Genomic DNA, 21372 nt, shown 5'->3' on the forward strand with positions numbered 1-21372 from the left:
TAATAAAGAGGAGAACTGGGAAGAAAAGAACTTTAGTTAAACTGAGTTGATTTGCAGAGCATGGAAATACTGCTCAAAAAGAAATTCTGCATTATTTGTTAGCACAAATAATTGATAAATGCATACATGTATTGATCTGGGTTTTGGTAAATACAGGTGCTGAATCCTGATATTTGTGAAGACAGGAAAGGATTGAAGAAATTCTGACTTGTGAGGAAGAGGAGGGTTGAGATGCACTTCTCCCTCCTAAATTTCCTCTCCCAAAGATTGCCAGGTCCAAGTGATGTTTACCAACTCCCTCATATGGCTGCTTTCTGTGCAGATATTTCCACTTTGTAATCTTTTTATGGGTCCTCTTCTGAATCCCTGCATTTACTCTATCACAAGACTGTGCTTTTTTGATTTCTAAGTCTCTCTGCATTCTGGCCCCTCTTCTTCAATCCCACTGCTGCCTTTGTTCCAGCCCTTGTCTTCTCTTTCAAGGACTGCAGCTCCTTTGACTTTATGCCTTTAATCTCCTCTACTTCCAGTTCACCCTCCATCCAGCCATCAGAGCAATATTTCTATCACAGAGTTCACCTCGGGTCATTTTCAAGCGCAAAATTCTCCAGCGGCCCCTATCTCCCGCCAGAGAGAATCAAACTCTGTGCATCTATCAAACACTTTGTGACTCACCCCATCACCACATGCCCGGTGTCATTACTGCCATTCTGTTCAAGCAATGCAGAATTACTTGGGACCCTTCGCTCTTGGGCCTTTGCACATGTTCTCTCTTTTCTCTCCTCTGGTTTACCCTTTCTACCCTTCCTCTCATGTCCAGCATCTGTTTATCCTTCAGGCATCATTCTTTTCCTGAAATTCTGAACTGATCCCTTTCCTCACCCTACTATTGCCTCCTCCCAAAATTCAGGCCTCTGTTTCTGCTCCCATGATACCTAGTTCCTGCTCCGTAGTCAGGCAGGATGTTATGTTGTAATTGTTTGCATGTCTATTTCTATAGTAAGCCATAAGCTGATGAAGGTCGGGGAAGGCCTTTATTCCCTCTGGGTATCTATAACCCGCAGCACACAATTCCTGAGCACTGCTGCCCAATAAATCTTTCTTGAGTGAATGAATATGTGAATAAGTTGCATGAATGGAACCAGATGAAACAGAGACTGAAAATGCCACATATCATTGAGAATTCACTGACCTGGTGATTTTCTGTATTTAGAATTCAGATTTTGACCTTAACTTCCACTAAAGAAAATCTAGCAGGTATTAAGAGCAGTTGTTTTCCAAAGGAGACTTAATGGCTTAGATTTTGGAAAAATCACAAAGAGATTAAACCGTGAACACTATTGGCTGCCATAGAAAAGACTTCAAAAATAAAACAAAACCCAACAACAATATTCAGTGTGCTTATCCTTTCCTGTGGACAAAATACAACAATGGCAAAAAGTTCTGAGAGCTGTTTACAGATGTCTTAAAGATTTAGGGCTGCTTGTCAAGGCTGATATTGGAACTATCTTGGTTTGGCACATGAGGCGACTTCAGAAGGAGGCCCACAGGGGATATCCCAGAATCTCTAGAAGGTCTGGAGGCTAGAACTGGAGCAATGCTATATCCATGAAAGATGGGACAGATATCAGTCCAAAGTGGAATCATGTGGAAGCAAAGGCATAATAAGGTTGCAGGAGAATCCAAACAGTGCCTCATAGTTCCAGAGTTCTTTTCATCCTAAGATCTCAAAGTGCTTTGCTCCGGCTTTCTTTGAGCAAGAAGACTTGGGTCTGAGGAGACTAATCTGTGAGAAGAAAGTTTCATGGACTGTGAGTTGTATTTTATTATCTGGCACTTGTCCTAATTGTGAGCCCCAAGAAGTCACTAAAATATCTTTTGCCAACCCATGTGATGTTAACCATCACATTGTAAATCTCCAAGAGAATATTTACCCCCTTCTTAGGCATTTGTTTTACTTTTATTTAGAGTAAGATCCCATTGTATGTGAATGTCAACACCAGATTTTTGCCTTTCCTTGTGAAATAAATGCCTCCCACTTTTTCAGTTAAGATTGACTGAAAATAATGGCACCTCATATTGAGGAAGTGGTAGCAAACTCATACTAAATAATATATTTAAAATAAGACATCAAATTTCTCCCTCTGGCACTCTATACAATACGGGTTAGACCAGAGAACTACATCTATTGGATACTAGGCTAGACCAGGGAGTAAATTTCTAAGTCAGCTGGAAAAAAATTTCTGCCTTCAAAGAGCTTGTAGTTTAATGAAAGAGAAGAAGAATCGGTTAACACTTATGGGACACTGTGGTAGGTGCCATGAACAAGCATGTGGGGAGTATTGTGGGGACTCACTAAGAAGAGAGACTCAAACGTGTGTGTGTGCATGAGAGAAAGAGAGAGACAGAGAGAGAGAGAGAGAGAGAGAGACAGAGAGAGAGAGAAACAGAGAGAGAGAGAAACAGAGAGAGAGAGAAAGAGAGAGAAATTCTTGAAATTGAGTTTTGAAAAATAAGTAAGAATTAATATTCTTAGCAGAGGGCAGCATGTGTGAAGGATGTAGGCCTAACACCAGGATGTGACTTTGTGCAGTTCATATGGCAAAAGGGAAGAGTGCATGCATGGGGTGGAGGATGAGTGGGAGAGGAGTGATGAACAACAGGGGATCTCACAAAGGGCTTTGGTGTTAGGCTAAGGAATTCTGACTTTCTCTGGAACTCTTGGACCTGTTTAGGGTTTTAAGCAGGGAAAGGACAGGATCATATTTACATTTTATTAAGATTCCATTGGAAGTAGTAGGGAGGCTGGCTTGGAGTGGAGTAGAACCAGAGGTAGGGAGACAGGGAAGATGCTCTTACAGGCATTCTGGGAAGACATTGGTGAGAGCCAGTCCTGAGGCAGGATGTGTGGGGTGGTTATGAGAGAGGACATGGTAACAGAGTTGTGTGTGTGTGTGTGTGTGTGTGAGTGTGTGTGTAGATGTATGTCTGTGCATGCATTTGCATGAATAACAGGAAAGATATCAATTTGGTTTAATATATTATTGCCAGCTTTTGAAATGCTTTGTTAAAGGGAAGTGTCTTTTCACATATTTCTTCAAAATCTAGTTTTGGCTATAGTCTCCGATGATAAGATTAATTTGCTTCATTGTATATTTAAGATTCCTTATTGATACTTCAGTTCATACTGTATTCACTCAGATGATGCCAAACCCTGTTTTACAGACAGAATCCGTGTGTCCGGCAGGCAAGATGATATACCAATGACACTTAAGAGGAGAGGCAGGACACTATCTCTTGATTCTGAGCCTAGAGTTTGGTTCACCAAGCATGCTTCCTCTAGGGTAAAGCTGGCATATCTGCCCTTTCCTGTGGTGTGAGGGCTGGGTTTGGCTGTCTTATCCCTTTGATGTAGATTTTCCAACTTGTATCCCTAGAGAGAAAGAATTCCTTAGAAGTTCAAAGAAAGTACTCTCTGGGTGGGGCTGTGGCTGCTTGCATTGGCCTGGGAAACTCTAGCCATCCTGACCGACAGTTACAGAGAGAAAGAAGTGGTTTGCTAGTGACTCCATGACCAAGATGAATGGTGTAAATTTAATTCCTGGGCTCCTTATTCTTATCATGTGCTCCTGCCTGTTTATAACGTTATGCCTTATTGGTGGGAGAGTTTATGACATGGGTGTAATGGTTTTAGAATTTCCTGCAGGTCCAGTTCTCCCAATTTTCCTGACTGTCTTTCCTGCCGTCATCTTCACCAGCAGCCATTTCCTATGGAATGCTTTTATTAGAAGGCTGGAGCCATAAAGCCAAAGCTGGCCAAGACTCTTTTCACAGGCCAGGGTGTCTGCACACTGTTGCTTGAGGTTCTGCCAGTGACTCCAGCCCATTAATCCATGGACCTCTCTGGATACAAAGTCAATCAGGCAACAGTGGCTTGGGCTTCACAATGTAATGGGTGTTTTGTTTTGTTTTCTCCTTTGTTTGCAAAGTCAACTAGGCAACAGTTATTCTGGCTTTGCAGTGTGATGGGTGTTTTGTTTTTTCCATCTCAACCAGACAGAGCATAGAAAATGTTACTTGAAAAGAATGGAAAAAGTGGCTGTGGATATTAATATGGGCTTGAGACTAGAGAGTTCTGGAATGAAAATCTGAAGACTGAACTCAGAACATAAGCCTTTACCAGTGATATAAGTGGGATAATATTTATAGTTGGATCAACAATTTAGTTCTATATTTATTTTAAATAAAAAGCAGTTGTTACAGATACCTGTGATTTACAGATATTAAGGCTTAGAATGAGAATGATTTTTTAAAAAGGAGTTATTTTAAAGAAAAATATTTTTTTAAATGAAAATGATATTATAGGTAGTGTCCTATAGGACTTTGCTCTTGCCCCAGCCAACTTCCTCTCCCATCCTGGAGTAGCCATGCTGATTGCATGGGTTAGGAAAGATCCTGATGGCTTAAGCCTGTTAGTGGAGTCCCAATCCCTTTCCACAGTGATTGGTCCACGTATGGGCACATGACGTAAGATGGTCCAATCAGACTGAAACTCAGGAATTTTCCTCAATGATTTAAGGAAGCAACTCTTTCATTCTTTCCAGACAGTTTTGTGTGTGAATGGGAAGCCTTCTGAGGGAGGCATTCATTTTTCCCTCTCCACAGGATAGCTGTTCTCAGGATGAAGGAGGCGCATCAAGGAGGGCAGGGCCTAAAGAACTGCAGAGAAAGGGAATCAGAGCCCCGCTCAAGCTATTGCTTTGGAATTTTTGGATACTTGAGCGAATATGTTCTTTTCGTTGTCTTGTTTTCTGCTTCTTGCCCCTGAGCTTTCAGGGCAGATGTGGCAAAATGAGGAAGACAGGATACAAGTGTCCAGAGTTTAGGAAACGCAGGCTTAGAGGGCAGAGTCCAGACTCTTTAGCTTGCAGTCAGATCTGTAATAATAACAATGATAAAAATAGTAACAATAGTTAGCATTCACTGAGGGCATACTATGAGCCAGACACTGTTCTTAGCACTTTATGAAGGTTAGTTACCTCACTGTAAACTCACAACAACCCTATGGCAAATGGAGTCAGAAAACCTAAATTCTTCTCCTATTTCGGCCATTTACCGGCTGGTGACTTTGCACACATCATCTAATCTCTTAGTGTGTCGCTGATCTGTCTCAGAAGGTTATGAGTTTTGAATGAGATAATATGATCTCTTGGTGGGTTGTTTTTAAAAAATGACATCTCATATCCCATTATTCTCTTCCAAAAATTCTCTGTTCTAGGGCAACTAACCTCACAGATATACAAATATAAACATGTAGCTCTATTTCTTATGTGAGAAGCCCTCCCCTCTCACGCCAATCCTCTACTTGCTTACATCCTGCCCTTTTTTCAAAGTCTTGTTCAAGGCACACCTTCCCAGGCGGCTCTCCCACGACTCACTTGTTAGCGCTACTTTGCTTCCATGGTTTGCCAGTAGCATGTGATGCCTGTCCCACCCATTGGCTCTCATCACACGCCACCCGAGTTGCTATTTAATCCTTGATGTCCTGTTTTCTCACAAGATTGTGAATTACTAAAGGGCAGGGATCCTGTTCTCTGGCTTGCAACTTATCCCTCACTGGGTGACATGATAACTCAGTGAGTTCGAGAACATCCTTTTTGCCTTAATTTATCCATGTGTACACTTGCTTAGAAAAGAAGTAGAGAGAAAAAGTCATTTTTGGTCAAAGCATGAAAATGAGTGTTTGTTTTTTTTCTGTTTTTGTTTTTTCGTTTTTGCTGTTGTTGAATTTAGCCACCTGGATAATTGGCTCTTATCCATTAAACTCTGGCTTCTGTTTCCCCCTTTTTCATCCCTCCAAATAATACAAATAAACAAAAAGTAAACAATAACAATGACAAATAGAAAAAAGCTCCCCACACAAATTAGAAGTAGCTGGTGATTCATGATGACAAACAGAAGCGTGTGAATGGTGGAAAGGGGGCTGCCCGAAGCTGACTTTTCCTGAGGTACAGAGGATTGGTGTGGGAGTGAAGATGTGGGTGGAGTGGGAGTGGACAGAACCATTTTCTTCTTCCTTAATACATTCCAGGCTAGTGGTTAAGGGCTAGTGGCAGAGACCCAGGCCTTGAACACACATTTTATAAGGTGTTCTGAGTCTCTTTAAGTTTAGAGTAGGTGCTGGATAAACCCAAGATAGCATTATTTAATCCAGATGGGCACCAGGCCTTCTTTGTTTGCTGTCTTAAATGTTATTAACATTTATTGAATCTCAGTAGTTGTTCTACGCCTGCTAAGGGAATAGTAACACATGATGCATATGTTGTCATTTGAATTAACTTTAAAACTTAAAAATCCCAACAATTGCTTTTCATCAGTATTTTGCTGGTCTCTTTGTTTTCATGAGTCTTGTTGATGTTGGATTCAGGATGACTCATTTTCAAAATAGAGATTGGTGGAGACTGGAAGTGCCAGGAAAGTGGAAACCAGGGCTTTGCCCTGTTCAATACAAGGAGAAGATGAGGCCGTCTTAAATAATAGATAATAACAACAATATACCTCATGTGTGTACAGTGCTTTATAGTTTTTAAAACACTTTCACATTTTTTATTCTGCCTTGACAGGAAGTCGAATAGCAAACAATCATGATGGGTGATCAATATGATGAAGACGCGACACTCTAAGCAAGATCAGAATGAATGTGGATGATCTAAGCTGTTAGATGAACAAATATAGAGCTAGTGTCATTTTTCAGTTAGGACACATGTATATTTCCTAATTGCAAGAGAGGGAAACAAAAGCTGCCCACCTGTGTCTGATGTGAACAGGGGTGGATGCTCAGTGGGCCAGGTGCATTTCAACACCTTTGGCTTTAGGACAGGCTCAGAGGTACAGGAGCTCTGTTTTTTATATCAGTGCTATTAACTGTCTTCTAAGTATTAAAAGATTGGTGAAAGTATATTTTAAATTATGGAAAAAGTAACTCAGATTGTGTCTCAGATCCTTGGGTGATGAACTGACAAGCCTTCTCCAGAATAATGCTCCAACCTTGTTCCAGATGCAGGCAAACACCACTAATAACAGCTGTCATGTACATTAATATATATATATATAAATATATATATATATATATTTATCTCACATTTTTCTATGTAAATATACACACAATACTATTTGGCCATAAAAAGAAGGAATTCCTGCCATTTGAAACAATGTGAATGAAACTTGAAGGCAGTATGTTAAGTGAAATGAGTCAGAAAGAGAAAGACAAATATTGTATGATCTAACTTACATGTGGAATCTAAAAATAACTGAGCTCATAGGAACAGAGAGTCGATTGGTGGTTGCCAGGAGCAGACTGTGTGAGTGGTAGAAATGAGGGAAGGTTATCAAATGGTATAAACTTCCAGATATAAGATGAATAAGTTCTGGGGATCTAATGTATAGCATGGAGACTGTAGTTAACAATACTATATTACATGCAGGCATACCTCATTTTATTCCACTTCACAGGTATTTTATTTTTATCAAGATAGAGGCAAGACTTCCAACAGCATAAAGATAACAACTTGCTGAAGAAGGCTCAGGTGATGGTTAGCATTTTTTAGTAATGAAGCATTTTTAAATTAAGGTATATACATTGTTTTTTCAGACATAATACTATTGCACACTTAATAGACTACAGTGTAGTATAAATATAACTTTTATATGCATTGGGAAACCAAAAAATGTGTGTGACTCGCTTTATTGTGATATTTCTTTATTGCTGTGGTCTGGAACTGAACCCACAATATCTCCAAGGTATGCCTGTACTTGAAAGTTGATAAGAGTGTAGCTCTTGAAAGTTCTCACCACACCACATGTGCACACACACAACTATGTTGGGTGATGGATGTGTTAGCTAACCTTATTGCGGTAATCATTTAACATATACATATATCAAGCCATCACGTTGTGTACCTTAAACTTACACAATGTTATACTCATATGTCAATTATACTTCAATAAGGCTGAAAAAATAAAACAAAACAAGGACAGCAATTAAAAAAACGGCTATCATGTTGGCTGCATACTCTGTGTCAGGCACTGTGCTAGGTCCTTCGAGCATTATACTATTTGAATCTTTACCACAACCCTCTGAGTTAGTTACTTTCATTGGTTCCCTTTTACACATGGGAATACTGAAACATAGCGAGATTACGTAATTTACCCAGGGCTACTTAGGTAGTAATCGACGGAGTTAAGACTTAAATCCATGCTTCCCGATTTTAATAAAACGCAGTGTGCTTAATCATTGTGCCATAGTGCAGTGCCAAATGCTGATAGCAAAGCTGGTGGAGGAGGGATCTCTATCAGCTTCCACAGATACCTGTCAGAATCAGAACTAGGATCAAGCTCCATGGTTTAGTGACCATAAGTCAACAATCCACACGCTAAATGAGACATAGGAAGGAAGGGAGGATGGCAAGGAACTTCAATCTTGGCAGCATCAGAAAACATAAGGTAAGTATCAGTGAGTTAGTGCGTTTTCTTTTACGTTAATGTAGCATTATAACCACATATGTTTTAGTGGGTAGATTGTCATAATGATAGCCCTCCATGGATCAAGCCTCCCTGTGTCTACGCCCCTTTGCAATGTAGGTTTGCTACTTTTCCCACCAAGAAGTGGAATCTCTTTCTCTACTCCCTTGAAACTCGGTTGGCCTTGGTATTTTCTTTGACCAGTACAGTATGCCAGAAGTAATGTTGTGTGGGTTCCAGAGCTGAGGCATAAGGGGCCTTGTGGCATCTACTCTCATTCTCTTGGAACTCTGAGATTTTAGCTAATTAGCAATGAGAAAAGAGTTTTGGTAAGCTGAGTAATACTTTAAATTATGGAATGTTTTGTAGCTATTTTCATAAAAACTTTGAGGCCTGCCTATCTGAGATGGAAAGTGATTGGCCCAATGCCACACAGCTAAAAAGGAACAGAGCTGGTATTGGAACCTGGGTCTTGACACTAGGTGTCAAGTACTGGAGCATGAACTCCAGTACTCCTTATTCCCTTCGATTAAAAGACAAAATTATATTGGTTCGCTTGAAAGTTGACTTAATTATGTATTTAATAGCTTTGGATGACAGGCATAAAGTACAACTATTGGTAGGCAATCATTTAAGAGTCTCATGCTCTACTGACTGAGCTAGTGAGGAGATGTGGTAGGTAATTATTTAAATGTCTCAGGCAGGTGCGTGGAGATCACCTACGCAGCCTCTGAAAGCCTGAGTGCGCTGAGGTCATCCATGGCTTCTTCTTTTTACCATCATGGCTTCCTTCTCACACTGGGAGGGACTTCCTAATAAGGCATAATTATGTGGAAGTTACTTCCCCTTCTACTTAGAGTTTTTTTTTTTTTTTTTTTCCAAGTCAAGTTGTTGTCCTTTCAGTCTTAGTTGTGGAGGGCGCAGCTCAGCTCCAGGTCCAGTTGCCTTTTTGCTAGTTGCAGGGGGCGCAGCCCACCATCCCCTGCAGGAGTCGAAACCGGCAACCTTGTGGTTGAGAGGATGCACTCCAACCAACTGAGCCATCCGGGAAGCAGCTCAGCTCAAGGTGTGGTGTTCAATCTTAGTTGCAGGGGGCGAAGCCCACCATCCCTTGCGGGACTCAAGGAATCGAACTGGCAACCTTGTGGTTGAGAGCCCACTGGCCCATGTGGGAATCGAACCGGCAGCCCTCGGAGTCAGGAGCATGGAGCTCTAACCGCCTGAGCCACCGGGCCAGCCCTACTTAGAGTTTTTTGAAGTAGCAAAAATAAATTTCATTTTGAAAGATCAATGCAAACCAAGGGAACTGTTTAAAAATGCTGTAGAACACTTCTAGAGTGTTCTCTTGCAGGACCACAGGGACCATACTGTGGGCTTGTTTCAAAACCAAAGAGAAAGCAAGACAAAACACAACTGAACTCGTCTTCTCCAGCAATAGCATCTTTAACTTTTATCCAACTTAACGCTCATTTCTAGCCGTGATTGAACACCAGGCTTTTGTTTCTTGTTTTTAAACGTCCTGTGCCATTAAGTTTTGTGTGTTTGTTGTCAGGAAAGATGTGCTGTCATTTTCCTTTAAAATACATTATAAAACAACTGACAAACATGTGAGGAAATGTTGCTCAAGAAGCATCTCACACATAAAGAAAAAGGAGGAAGGTCCCTGAAATGTATACCCAGCTTCACCTCTGGCCAAGTTGTTGTGTTTGTAACAGTGTGGACATTTGCTTCCGGAAAAATGTGATTTGTAGAAGTGTTTGCTATTAATTTAAGCATCTGCTTGTGTGCTGGAAGACTTGTTTGATGTGAACACATATGTACTTGTTTTAACTATGAAGCGACACAAAATCAATAAAAAAGTAGAGAGTGATATTTTTATAAGCTTGCTTTTCACCAGAATTGAACCCTATAGTATTAGGTGACAGAATTGTTCACAATAATTTTGCACACTTAATCACTTGCATATTCTCTGGGTTTACTGAAGTTGTGTGAATGTCTTTCCTTGGCAATTCAAAATGGCATTTGGTGTGTAAAGCCAATTATTTAAACATGTTCTAGATATATTACTTAACACGCAATGTTAAAGTGCTGCTGCAATGTGATTTCCTAGTCTTCAAAAAAGCTACCTAAAAAATTTCCATTGTTCTGCTGTGACTATGTAAATGAGAAAAGATACATGTTTTAGCCCCCATATCCTGTTTATTATGTGATGGTAGAAAATAGGAAGATTTAAAAAAAAAAAAAAACATCCAATGTCTATTTGTTTCTAATTTTCTTTCTGTTAATGTCGCTGTAAATTTCAATGTCATATTCCCGCACGTTGCTGCCCCTAATCTGACAGTGTCAGAGGATCTATCTTCATTTTCTCACTCGTTTCATAATCTAATCCTCAGCTCTAACATGCAATTAGTGCCCTCTTCGCCCCCTGCATACCAAACAGGCCGACTGCTACAGCTTTCCCTGTGCAATCCGTTTAGTGAGGCTGCCCGTAATGAATATGTACATTTAGAAGACCTCAGCGCAGAGGGTCACAGGCAATCAACCTTGAATTCAATTATGTGAGTCAAGGTTAATGACTCACTGCAGTGGTCAGAGGCATTCAGAATCCTGCAGATTAAATCAGCCTGTCAGACCTGACAATGTAGAAAGGACGGAATTACTTGTGTGAGAAACAGGGAATCGTGCAAAGATAAAATGGTGTCAGTCCTCAACGAAGATTACATGGAGTTCTCTGTGGCAAATCAGATTGTAAATCTCCTCTGGACCTGCAATATGATTAGTCTACATAAAGATGTTTCTAGATTGTAATACGGAGCCACTAATAAGACCTCCTGAACTTCACCCTCACTAGGCAACTTCGTTTTTTACCTCATCATTAACATCTTCTGATTGTTCGGCATGAAAAATGAAATTATGATTATTTTTATATTCATGAAGTGTGCTGTGTGTGATCTTTTATAACACAACCCAACATTTAATTGGTAGAAAAAATTAAATTTTTATACATTTTTCCTTCGTTTTCTTTTAAGCCCTTGTCTTCATAATGGCAGACCGTAGCTGGGAAAATAATCAGAAATAGGTTAAGAACAGTGTTGCTCATAAAACACAAGTATCTTATAATTTAAAATATGAATAAATTATATGAATTTTAAAAATTTGTTATAAAATATTTGTAAAACAAACAAATATAAATTTATTGGAATTTGCTCCTGAGACTAACCAATTTTTTGTGTGCTGAGTATATGCTTATATTCCCCAAATTCATGTGGGAGAGAAACTTTCCTCTTTCCTACCGTATTCTCTCTAGAACAGTCACTGGTTAAGACTCATTTCTAGGTGGAGAATCCCTGACCCATGACTACTCATCAGCAACACATTTCTTGCATATTAAAGAGAATCTTCGTACAATTGTACGTTCCTTTAAATGACAATATGTTCTTTAAATTAGGTTTCATTGAGATTTTTGCAATTTTCAATGATGTTAAATTCAATTCTTTCCCGTCTTTTTTCTTCTCCCTGCGTCTCCCTTTCTTCCCATATTAATTGAGCACATAGGTATTACATGTCTTGTATGTGTTAATGCAGAATCAAAGATGAATTGTTTTAATCTGTAAGGAGCTCACAGTTGAGTGAGGGAAGAAGGATGTAGCCAGCTAACTGGGTAATACAGTATGATGAGTATTGCTCTAGAGGAATATGTAAGATACTATGTTAGGCTGTAAGCAGGAGGCCATGGATTCATGCCTGTGTGATGTCTATGGTGGAGCATGGAGGTGGTGTGTTAGGAGGTGGGGCTCAAGCAGCAAGGAAGACTTCACAGAGAAGGGAGTATCTGAGTTGAGCTTTGAAGGATGAATAGGAGTTTTCCAGGCAGACAAGTGAAAAAGGCCTCGTTGGCCTAGGGAACAACATTAGCACAGGTGTAAGATGTGTTTGGGATAGTAGCAAGTGATGTGAGCTGACCAAGGTACATGGAGAGCATCAGGAGACAAAGGGGAAAGATCCTCTGGGGACTTGAGTGCCTCATGTTGTACTGTCAGTAAACCTCTTGTCATAAAGCAGGTCTTCTTATCTACACCAAAGCATATCACTCTTTTCCATGAATCTTTTCATTATATCCAGGGTTTTAGCATTGGACTTGCTAAGTTGGCTTGTAGTGCCTGTTACTTTACATCCTATAGTTAAGTGCACAGTTGGTCTTCTTCCCAGCTTCACATGGGGAGAAAGCAGATTGGTGGGGAGAAGGACACGTGGCCCTGCTTCTCTGTCTTTAGTTTGGGTTCTCATGTGTGACCAACCTCATCCCAACCAGAACACAGAACATCAAGCCATGTTCATGTGTTGAGCAAAGGGCTTTCTTGGTGTGTTTTAGCCTCGAAAGTGGATACACATTCTTTTGTGCCCATGAGCCTGGCTCCCGCAATTTCCTGTTTTCTCTGCTCATCTTTTCTGTCTAGATATATCCTTCAAATCTTGAGTTCTTATTCTCTGGGATGACCTTCCCTAACCATGGGGCCAACTGTGAGCTCATCTGCTTCTGGCCTCAGAACACTTGCTGCTTAGAAGGCCATGGACTTGGCTGATAACGAGTGCTGAGGTGGCCCCATTTCTCATTTGATTCTTGTCTCTAATTACTGAGAGAATTATTGTTTAATCACCCATTGAAAGCTTGATGGCATAGCATGGCCCATGGCCCATGATGACATTGCTTGGTGTGACTGGACCCTGGTTCCTCTTACTCAGTAATTTTTTATGCCATTGAGGAGAAGGGAGGGTTGAAAACATGTGAGAAAGTTTTTGTTGTCTCAATGACTGGGAGATGTTGGGGGCCTACTGTCCTGTCATGTAGGGACAGCCATGCAATGAAATGAGGATTGTGCAATGCTGCATTTTGATATAGTAAGCTTTCTCTTCCATCAGAGTCCTCATGCGTGAGGTTGCTTCTAACTGGAAAGCTTTCTCTTCGATCTTCCCCTGGTCAGCAACTCTCCATCCTGCAGGTGACAACTTTATATAATGTGGATGTTCACCCCTCCAAAATTATTCACTATAGAGCTCCCTTCTCACTCCTTTCGTAGTATGTATTTGTAATACATAGCATGTATTTGTACTTATCTCTTTATTTTCTCATTTATTGTTAGACTCTTAAGTCCATGAAAGCAGGGACTTTCATCTGCCTCATTCAGCATCAAGAACAGTCACCAGCATCCCGCGGGCACTCAGTAACTATTTGCTAAATGATTCTTCTGCTCTAGGCAGAGTTTTTAGATTTAGCAAATGAAAGTACAGGACACTTAGTTAAATCTGAATTCAGATAAACAAGCAGCAATTTAAAAGTTAAAAGTATATTGTAAATATTGCATGGGACCTACTTATACTAAAAAAAATGATTCATTGCTATGTGAAATTCAAATTTAACTGAGCATCCTGTATTTTATTTGGCAAACTTAATCTATCAATAGCCTGAGGGTAGGAACCACATATTATTATGCATCTTTCTGTTCTTTCCACTGCTTCAATTAGAAGTATGCACTCAAACATGTGCTGAATTGATTTGACTGAAGTACATAACGTTTTGGTATAATTGAGGATTGACTCTCTATATTAATAATTTCTTAAGTGAAGTCCCAGGGTAATAAGTTTCCTTAGGATAAACAAAAGTGAAAATATCTCATTTTCACTTGAGATATTGAAAAGACCATAGGTCTTTTGGTCTAGATGTGGTTATTGAAGTTATTTCCAGTAAAAATTTTCCCAATCCTTCAGTCAAAGAAAGGCTCATAATTCAAAGCACTAATTATGTTACGAGACATTCATTTTAACTGCTAATCTAAAAACAAGCTCCATAAGTTGCCTTCATTTTAAATGAGCTTGATATTATTCATAGGACACTTTATTTTAGAAGATTATTCTGAGTCATTTTGAAAAATGTCCTCTAAACAGGATTCAATTGTGGGCAGTGGCCAAGGAGCTGTCAGTGTTTAAACTGGGGTTCTTCTCATTAAATTCCGTCAGAATTCCAAGCAAGAAAAAAGTGGTCTAGGGCTAGTTTTATGAGCCACATAGCTCAGAAATGACAGAAATAATTAAAGGGCTATATAGCGAGGTTCAGTCCCCAGTTCGACAGGATCTAGCTATTCTTTGTACACATATGGTGGTGCCTTGGCTGCAGAGTGTTGCACTCTCTAACTGTTCTCTTCTTTTGTAAGTGAATTTGTCTGGAGGAAGTATGAGTGTCTGGAGGAAGACCGTGGCTTCAAGCTTGGCATACTGCAGGTCTTTTGGCATGAGAAATGGAAGGTGAAGTGTGTGAATGCATTTGTCTACTATATTCCCAACAGTAAACATAGGAGCAAACACACACTGGGTAGAAGAATGAATAAAAGAAACCAAAACAAAAAGAGAAGAATGAAATTTGGCTACTTGAGGAGATATGGATAAAATTGAAGATACTGTTGAGTAGCCTAATATACGTCAATAAAAGGAATTGAAGTTATATAAGTAATATACCAAAATTGTTGTTAGTATCTTTGTCATAATCAAAATTATCCTCATTTACCATTATTCTGCAGCATCAAAATTAAAACAAAACAAAAAGAAATCATAGCATCTGAAATTTAATCTGACTCTGTCCAGACCTTCCAAACAAAAGAATACCTCTCATCAATGTAAGTGTGTTTTTCTGATTTAGTTTACATAGTTAAGGACAGTTAGCATTTCAGGAGATTTTTATATCTTTATTCTGCAGGAATAGTATTTTCAAGTTTGTGCCTGTGCAATAGGCCAAAATTGTTCTGGGAGCACAGAGTGTAATTGCTACCAAGTTGTCTTCTGACTGCACCTGCTCTGCTTTTATGATTCCTTACCATATCTTTGTGTTTTCCTTCCTTTTACATATCTTTAATGTTATTCACCAAAAATCATTATTTTCTCCCCTTGTTCTTCCCCTGATCCTCCCAGGATTTCAATTTTTCAAGAAAGCCATCTGATTCTATTAAAAAGCAGACAATGAAACAAATGTTTCTAAGCCCAGACTAGCATGGGAGGTCTGGCCAACACGGATACCATGGGACTTGCAGGAGACCCTCGTGATATATGGGTCACATGCCCAATTTAATTTTAGATTATTTATGCTAAGTCAAGCCAGTGTTGAATTGACTATAATGTCCTATTATTATTCCCTAGCTCCCTTCCTGATCAGTGGAGGTGATTGAGTTGGCTAGTTGAGTCTTTCCTGAATTGTGGTTCTCTTTCTGCTGCTATGTGAATGAGCTGTGCCCTTTATGGAATTGTGGAAGCTTCTTTTAATGACAATTGCTACTGGTTTTCTGTTTGTGATAGTAATACGAAATTGCCTTTATAAGTAAGTTAAGACATTGTTTAATTTGTAAAAAATAAACAGCTAATAGTACAAAAGGTAAGTAGGTACTGCCAAAGTCGTAAGGAGGGCCAATTATGACCTAAGTTTGAGAAACACTTGGGTCCACTGATTGCCTTATTCAGAGGACACTGCACAGTTTTAGCCACACAGCACCAAATGATCAGTCTCAAATTGCACTAGCAGAGCTGCCCTTGCTAGAAGAAAGGAAGCGATGGAATTTTCAGTATCCATTACTATATGAATTATGGATTAAATCAGGAAAGGTTCTGAGCTATAGATTGACATGATGCATCCTGTCAAAGGACCACTTATAAACTTGGAAGGTTCATTTATGATGTAACATGTCAAAAGCCCATTTATTAAAATCCCTATGCCCTGGATTGATGATATTGTCTTTTCTCAAAATATATTTTAGTCTTAAGTGAAGGGAAGAGGAAGGAAAAGACAGCTTTCTTTTTAAAGTGACAGAAGACTATTGCAATAGTCCAGGTAAGTGATGGTGAGCCATGGCTATAGGGATGGTTTGGAGAAATATTAACGGGCAAAATCAATAGGCTTTAGTCACCACGGGGTTGCGTCCCATTTTAAAGGCCTTTGAAATGGTACTTGACTTTGTTTATCCATATAGTTTCCCTTCAGTCCTATAAGTGCATTCTGCACACCTTTGTCCTCTTTACAAATAAAGGTTTTGAAAGGAAATGAGTACAAATCAGTTTTGTAAGGGGCCTCCTGTGTGAATGCTGATGTAGAATAAAAACATGCTTTATAAATTTAAAAAACCGTGATTTGAAAAATGCATACTGGATGCACAATGATATTAAAGATGTCAAATGGGCATTTAGTTGCAGTGAAATAAAAATCGTGACATACAAAGGGGGACCAATGTTGTTAATTACCTGGCATAACAGATTGTGACGCAAGTTCTGTATTGGGTCGATTCTTCTGGTAAATAGAAAAGATATAAGGATTCACCCATTCATCTGTCTAGTCCATAAATATTTATTGAACATATTGATTATGGTTTTATGGATCAGCAGCACCAAGCGTGGAGGTGGCCAGAGCAGGTCATGGATACTGTATTTCAGAAGTAAATGCTCTGCCCAGGAACTGCTAGCTAAGTGCGATGTTATTTAGTGGTGCAGACAAATTAAAAACATAAATAACTTTCCAGTGTCTAAATCTTTTCAATAAACACAAATTACGAGTTTTGTATATGTAAAATACAATCTCCCAGTGGAAAAACAATTTATTGACAATTTATGTTGTACCAAGTGTGGGGCAATTGCTAATGTCAAAACCATTCCCTAATTCTGGTTGCATCACTAGCAAGCTTTCCCCCCAATAGCAAACCCAAATGTATTCAGAGATTCATTTGTAGATAATAAAGTAGTGTCTATTTGGTCAGCTTTCATTTATTCATTTCTAAATGGCTGACTTTGGCATTGCATTTACGTGTTTGACTCCCAGAGTGATTCCAAGTCTACTTTTGGAAATGGCAACAAGCAAAGGGGCTGCCTCTGGTCCCACCCACACACTCTCTCTGTGTGACCTATGTCAGGTACATGGGGAAAGCAGGGGAAACTTCTCTTTGATGGCCCTAAACTAGGTCCCATTGAGGAGTTGCTTTCCCCTCAAGCCCGATTATTTCATGCCTACTCATCCCACATTTTAAATCCATTCTCTACTCAGCAGACAGAAATATATATTAAACAAAACAAAACAAACAAACAAACAAACCCACCTAAATGGGATTATGTCAGCATTCTCTTGAAACATTATAATGCATTCAGAACAAATCCTGATTCTACCACAGCCAGTCCTACCTAGTCTATCTCCTTTTCCTCATTGTTTCTCAGTCACGTTGTTCTTTATTCTGTTCCTCCCTAAGTTCTCTCTTGCTTATATTTTGCATAAGTAGTTCCTTTTGCAGTGAATGCTCTTTCTCAACCTGAGGACTGGTGGGCTCCTACCAACCCTTCAGGTCCTGGTTAGGGAGACCTGACCTGATCACCCAGTTTGAAGTGGAGTACCTCCTTTTACCCACTGCTAATACCGCTCGCAACATCCTATGCTTATTCTTCATAACACTTATCATCATTTGTTATCATGTCTTTATTTGTTTGTTTATTATTTGTCTCTTGTCTAAAGTCCATGAGGGCAAGTAACATGCTTCTTGTGTTGACCACTGAATAATTAGCACAGAGGGCATATCTGGCGCATAGCAGGTAATCAATAAATATTTATTGAAAATGTTGACGGTAAACATCTGTTCATCCACATTCAACAAGGTCATTTCTGTTGAGGTGCAAACTTCACGTAAGACTTACAGAGTTGTGCCTCTGTGGACAAAGGAATTGTGAAAGTTCAGGTGGTTGTAGTTAGAGAAGTTATTTTGTCAGCACCCCTGAGATTGTGCCATGTGGTGAGGTTGATGGGGTCTGGACAGTGTGTGGTCTTTGGCTCTTGTTTCTTTGTGACTTTTACAGTGGTCGGGGGAAGGGCTGAGATGGTTGGAATCATATCTCCTATGGTAAAGCCAAAGTGTCCGTGTTTGCTCCCAAGTCCTTGAGTACATGTTATCTCTATGAACCATCTGTTTTTAGCTGGAACCCTGGCATATACTGAAGGTGAATATATGGGGCAGGACTAGGTGAGTTTAACAAAGAGTGCAAAGCAGAATGATTTTAATTTAAACCTTGGGCCAGAGCAGGACAAAGAGTCTTTGCAATTTCTATATGGTCCAGCCCAGCTCCCTTCTTTGAGGGACTCCAGGAAAGTTCTGCGGTTTCCTTTCTTGCGGTTCCCTTGATTCCTACTTGGCATTAAGGTTTGGAAATCTCCATCTTATTATCAGAGTTCAAGGCAGGAAGAAGATAAAAACAATAGAATAGGGAGAAGTGGAAACACCAAGACAGACTACCATAAATGGTGTTCAGTTCAATCCCGTCAAAATTCCAATGGCATTTTTCACAGAAATAGAACAAACTGTCTTAAAATTTGTATGGAACCACAAAAGACCCTGAATAGCTAAAGCAATCTTTAGACAAAACAACAAAGAGGGGGCACCACGCTCCTGATTTCAAACAATATTATAAAGATATTGTAATTAAAAGAATATGGTACTGGCATAAAAACATAAATGAAAGATATAGAATAGAGAGCCCAGAAATAAACTCATGCCTACGAGGTCAATTATTTTACAGCCAAGGAGAAAAGAGTATGGGGGAAAGGACAGTCTTTTCAATAAATGGTGTTGGGAAAACTGCACAGCCTCATGCAAAGGAATGAAACTTGGCCATTATCTTACATCATATACCAAAATCAACTCAAAATGGAGTTAAAGAAGTGAACAGAAGACCTGACACCATAAAATTCCTAGAAGAAAACAGACAGTAAGCTCCTTGACATAGGTCTTGGCAATGATTTTTTGAATCTGACACCAAAAGCAATGGCAACAAAAGCAAAAATAAACAAGTGAATCTTTTTCATGGCAAAGGAAACAATCAACAAAATGAAAAGGCAACCAACTGAACGGGAGAAAATAATTGCAAATCGTTTGTCTCATAAGGGGCTACTATCCAAAATATGTAAAGAACTCATACAATTCCATAGCAAAACAAACAAACAAAAAAAATCCGAATAGAAAATAAGCAGATCTGAATAGACATTTTTCCATAGATGATATACAGATGGCCAACATGTACATAAAAAGATGCTCAATGTGATTAGTCATCAGGAAAATGCAAATCAGAACCACAACGAGATATCACCTCATACCTGTTAGAATGGCTATTATCAAAAAGACAAGAAATAACAAGTGTTAATCACTTTTGAGAGAACTAAAGCAGTAACAGCCTTTAACCTCTTCACACATTTCATTGAATGCTTTATCCCCCAGTACCAGGGTCCTCTACTCGTGCTGTTTTCCTTCTGCATGGCTGAATTGGGGATGGACACAGGAAGACCTGAACACTCCTTAGAAATATGCCACAGCGTTATCTATGGCATTGCCCAACGGTCTGGTCATGCTTCCAAAAAGGGCTATATGTATGTGCTTTGGATTTGGATAGCGATACTCCTCATCACTTACGGACTGAATGTTTGTGTCCCCGTGAAATTCACATGTTGAAGCCCTAACTCCCAATGTGATGGTATTAGGAGGTAGGGCCTTTGGGAAGCAATTGGGTTTAGATGAGGTCACAAGTGTGGAGTCCTCCGGAATGAGATTAGAGCCCTTACAGGAAAGCTCTCTCTCTCTCTCTATTTTTCTCTCTCTGTCTCCCTCTCTCTCCCCCTCTCTCCCTCTCTCTCTACCATGTAAGGATACAACAAGAAGTTGGCAGTCTGCAAACTGAAAGAGGGTTCTCAGCAGAACCCACGTATCCTGGCCCCCTGATCTTGGACTTCTAGCCTCCAAAATTGTTGGAAATAAATTTCTATTTTTTATGAGCCACCCAGTCTATTATATTTTATTATAGCAGCCAGAACAAAGACATCATCTCTGTCCCTCTGTTATCCACTCCTGGAGCCAGTATTCTGGCTGGCGAACTCTTACTCATCTTTCAGACCTAGTTAAGTAACCACCTCAAAATATTTAATGCAACCACTTATTTATCTTTTTAGCCTTTAAAATTTCATTGTTCTCAAGCCCCACCTTCTGTCTGCCAGCACTGTGACTCTTTTCCTGAGAGTTATTTTCTGAGACCAGAGCTTACTCTAACCACATAAAGGACAAGTTGGAAGTGCTGGGTCTCTTCCCGACAACCTGGCTGCAGGGTGCTGGAGCTTCTTTAACTGCAATCCTACAGAGCTATAAGTGCCTGGGAGTTTCTATCTCCTTGTAGTGGCCTTAGGAAGGCACTAAAAGAGACAGGAGTTTGAGAGCCCAGATTCCTTTTCTCAGATCCGGACAAATCTGAGGCACAATCTACACACCAGTTTTTCTTCAGGATCTAGGTTTCTATCAGAGAACTTGACCTGAAATCTCCTCTTCTCTGTTGTTTCCCCCATTCCTTTACTGGATTGTTCTGGGACAATTTCTTTAATACATCATTTACATATGAATCTTTATCTCAAAGTCTGCTTTTGGAGAGCCCAACATGAATCAGATTCTTTCCTCCTTGTCCAGCTTTTTACAAAATACATTGGGTCACATTTGTTTAAGTGACCACAATTGAGGGACTGGATGTAGAGCCACCCAGGAGGCAGCTCTTTCTTGAGAGAGAATTCTCCTTGAGTCTCTTCTTTTTCTACATATCTTGCAACAGAGGCACTGATCGCTCTTTTCCCAGACTTTCTTTTCAAGATATTTGTATAGTGAACAGCTTTGGGAGATAGAGATAGTCTTCCTTCAGAGCAAAGGGCCAGCACGTTTACTGTTCCTTATAAAAGATTCATGTTTCCTAAGGTCAGAGTTCCTTTTCCATAGTGTAACCCACTGAATGTGTAGGCATCTTTGGGGGTCCATCCAC

Source organism: Rhinolophus ferrumequinum, chromosome 2 (assembly GCF_004115265.2).
Source record: "Rhinolophus ferrumequinum isolate MPI-CBG mRhiFer1 chromosome 2, mRhiFer1_v1.p, whole genome shotgun sequence".
Taxonomy (NCBI): domain Eukaryota; kingdom Metazoa; phylum Chordata; class Mammalia; order Chiroptera; family Rhinolophidae; genus Rhinolophus; species Rhinolophus ferrumequinum.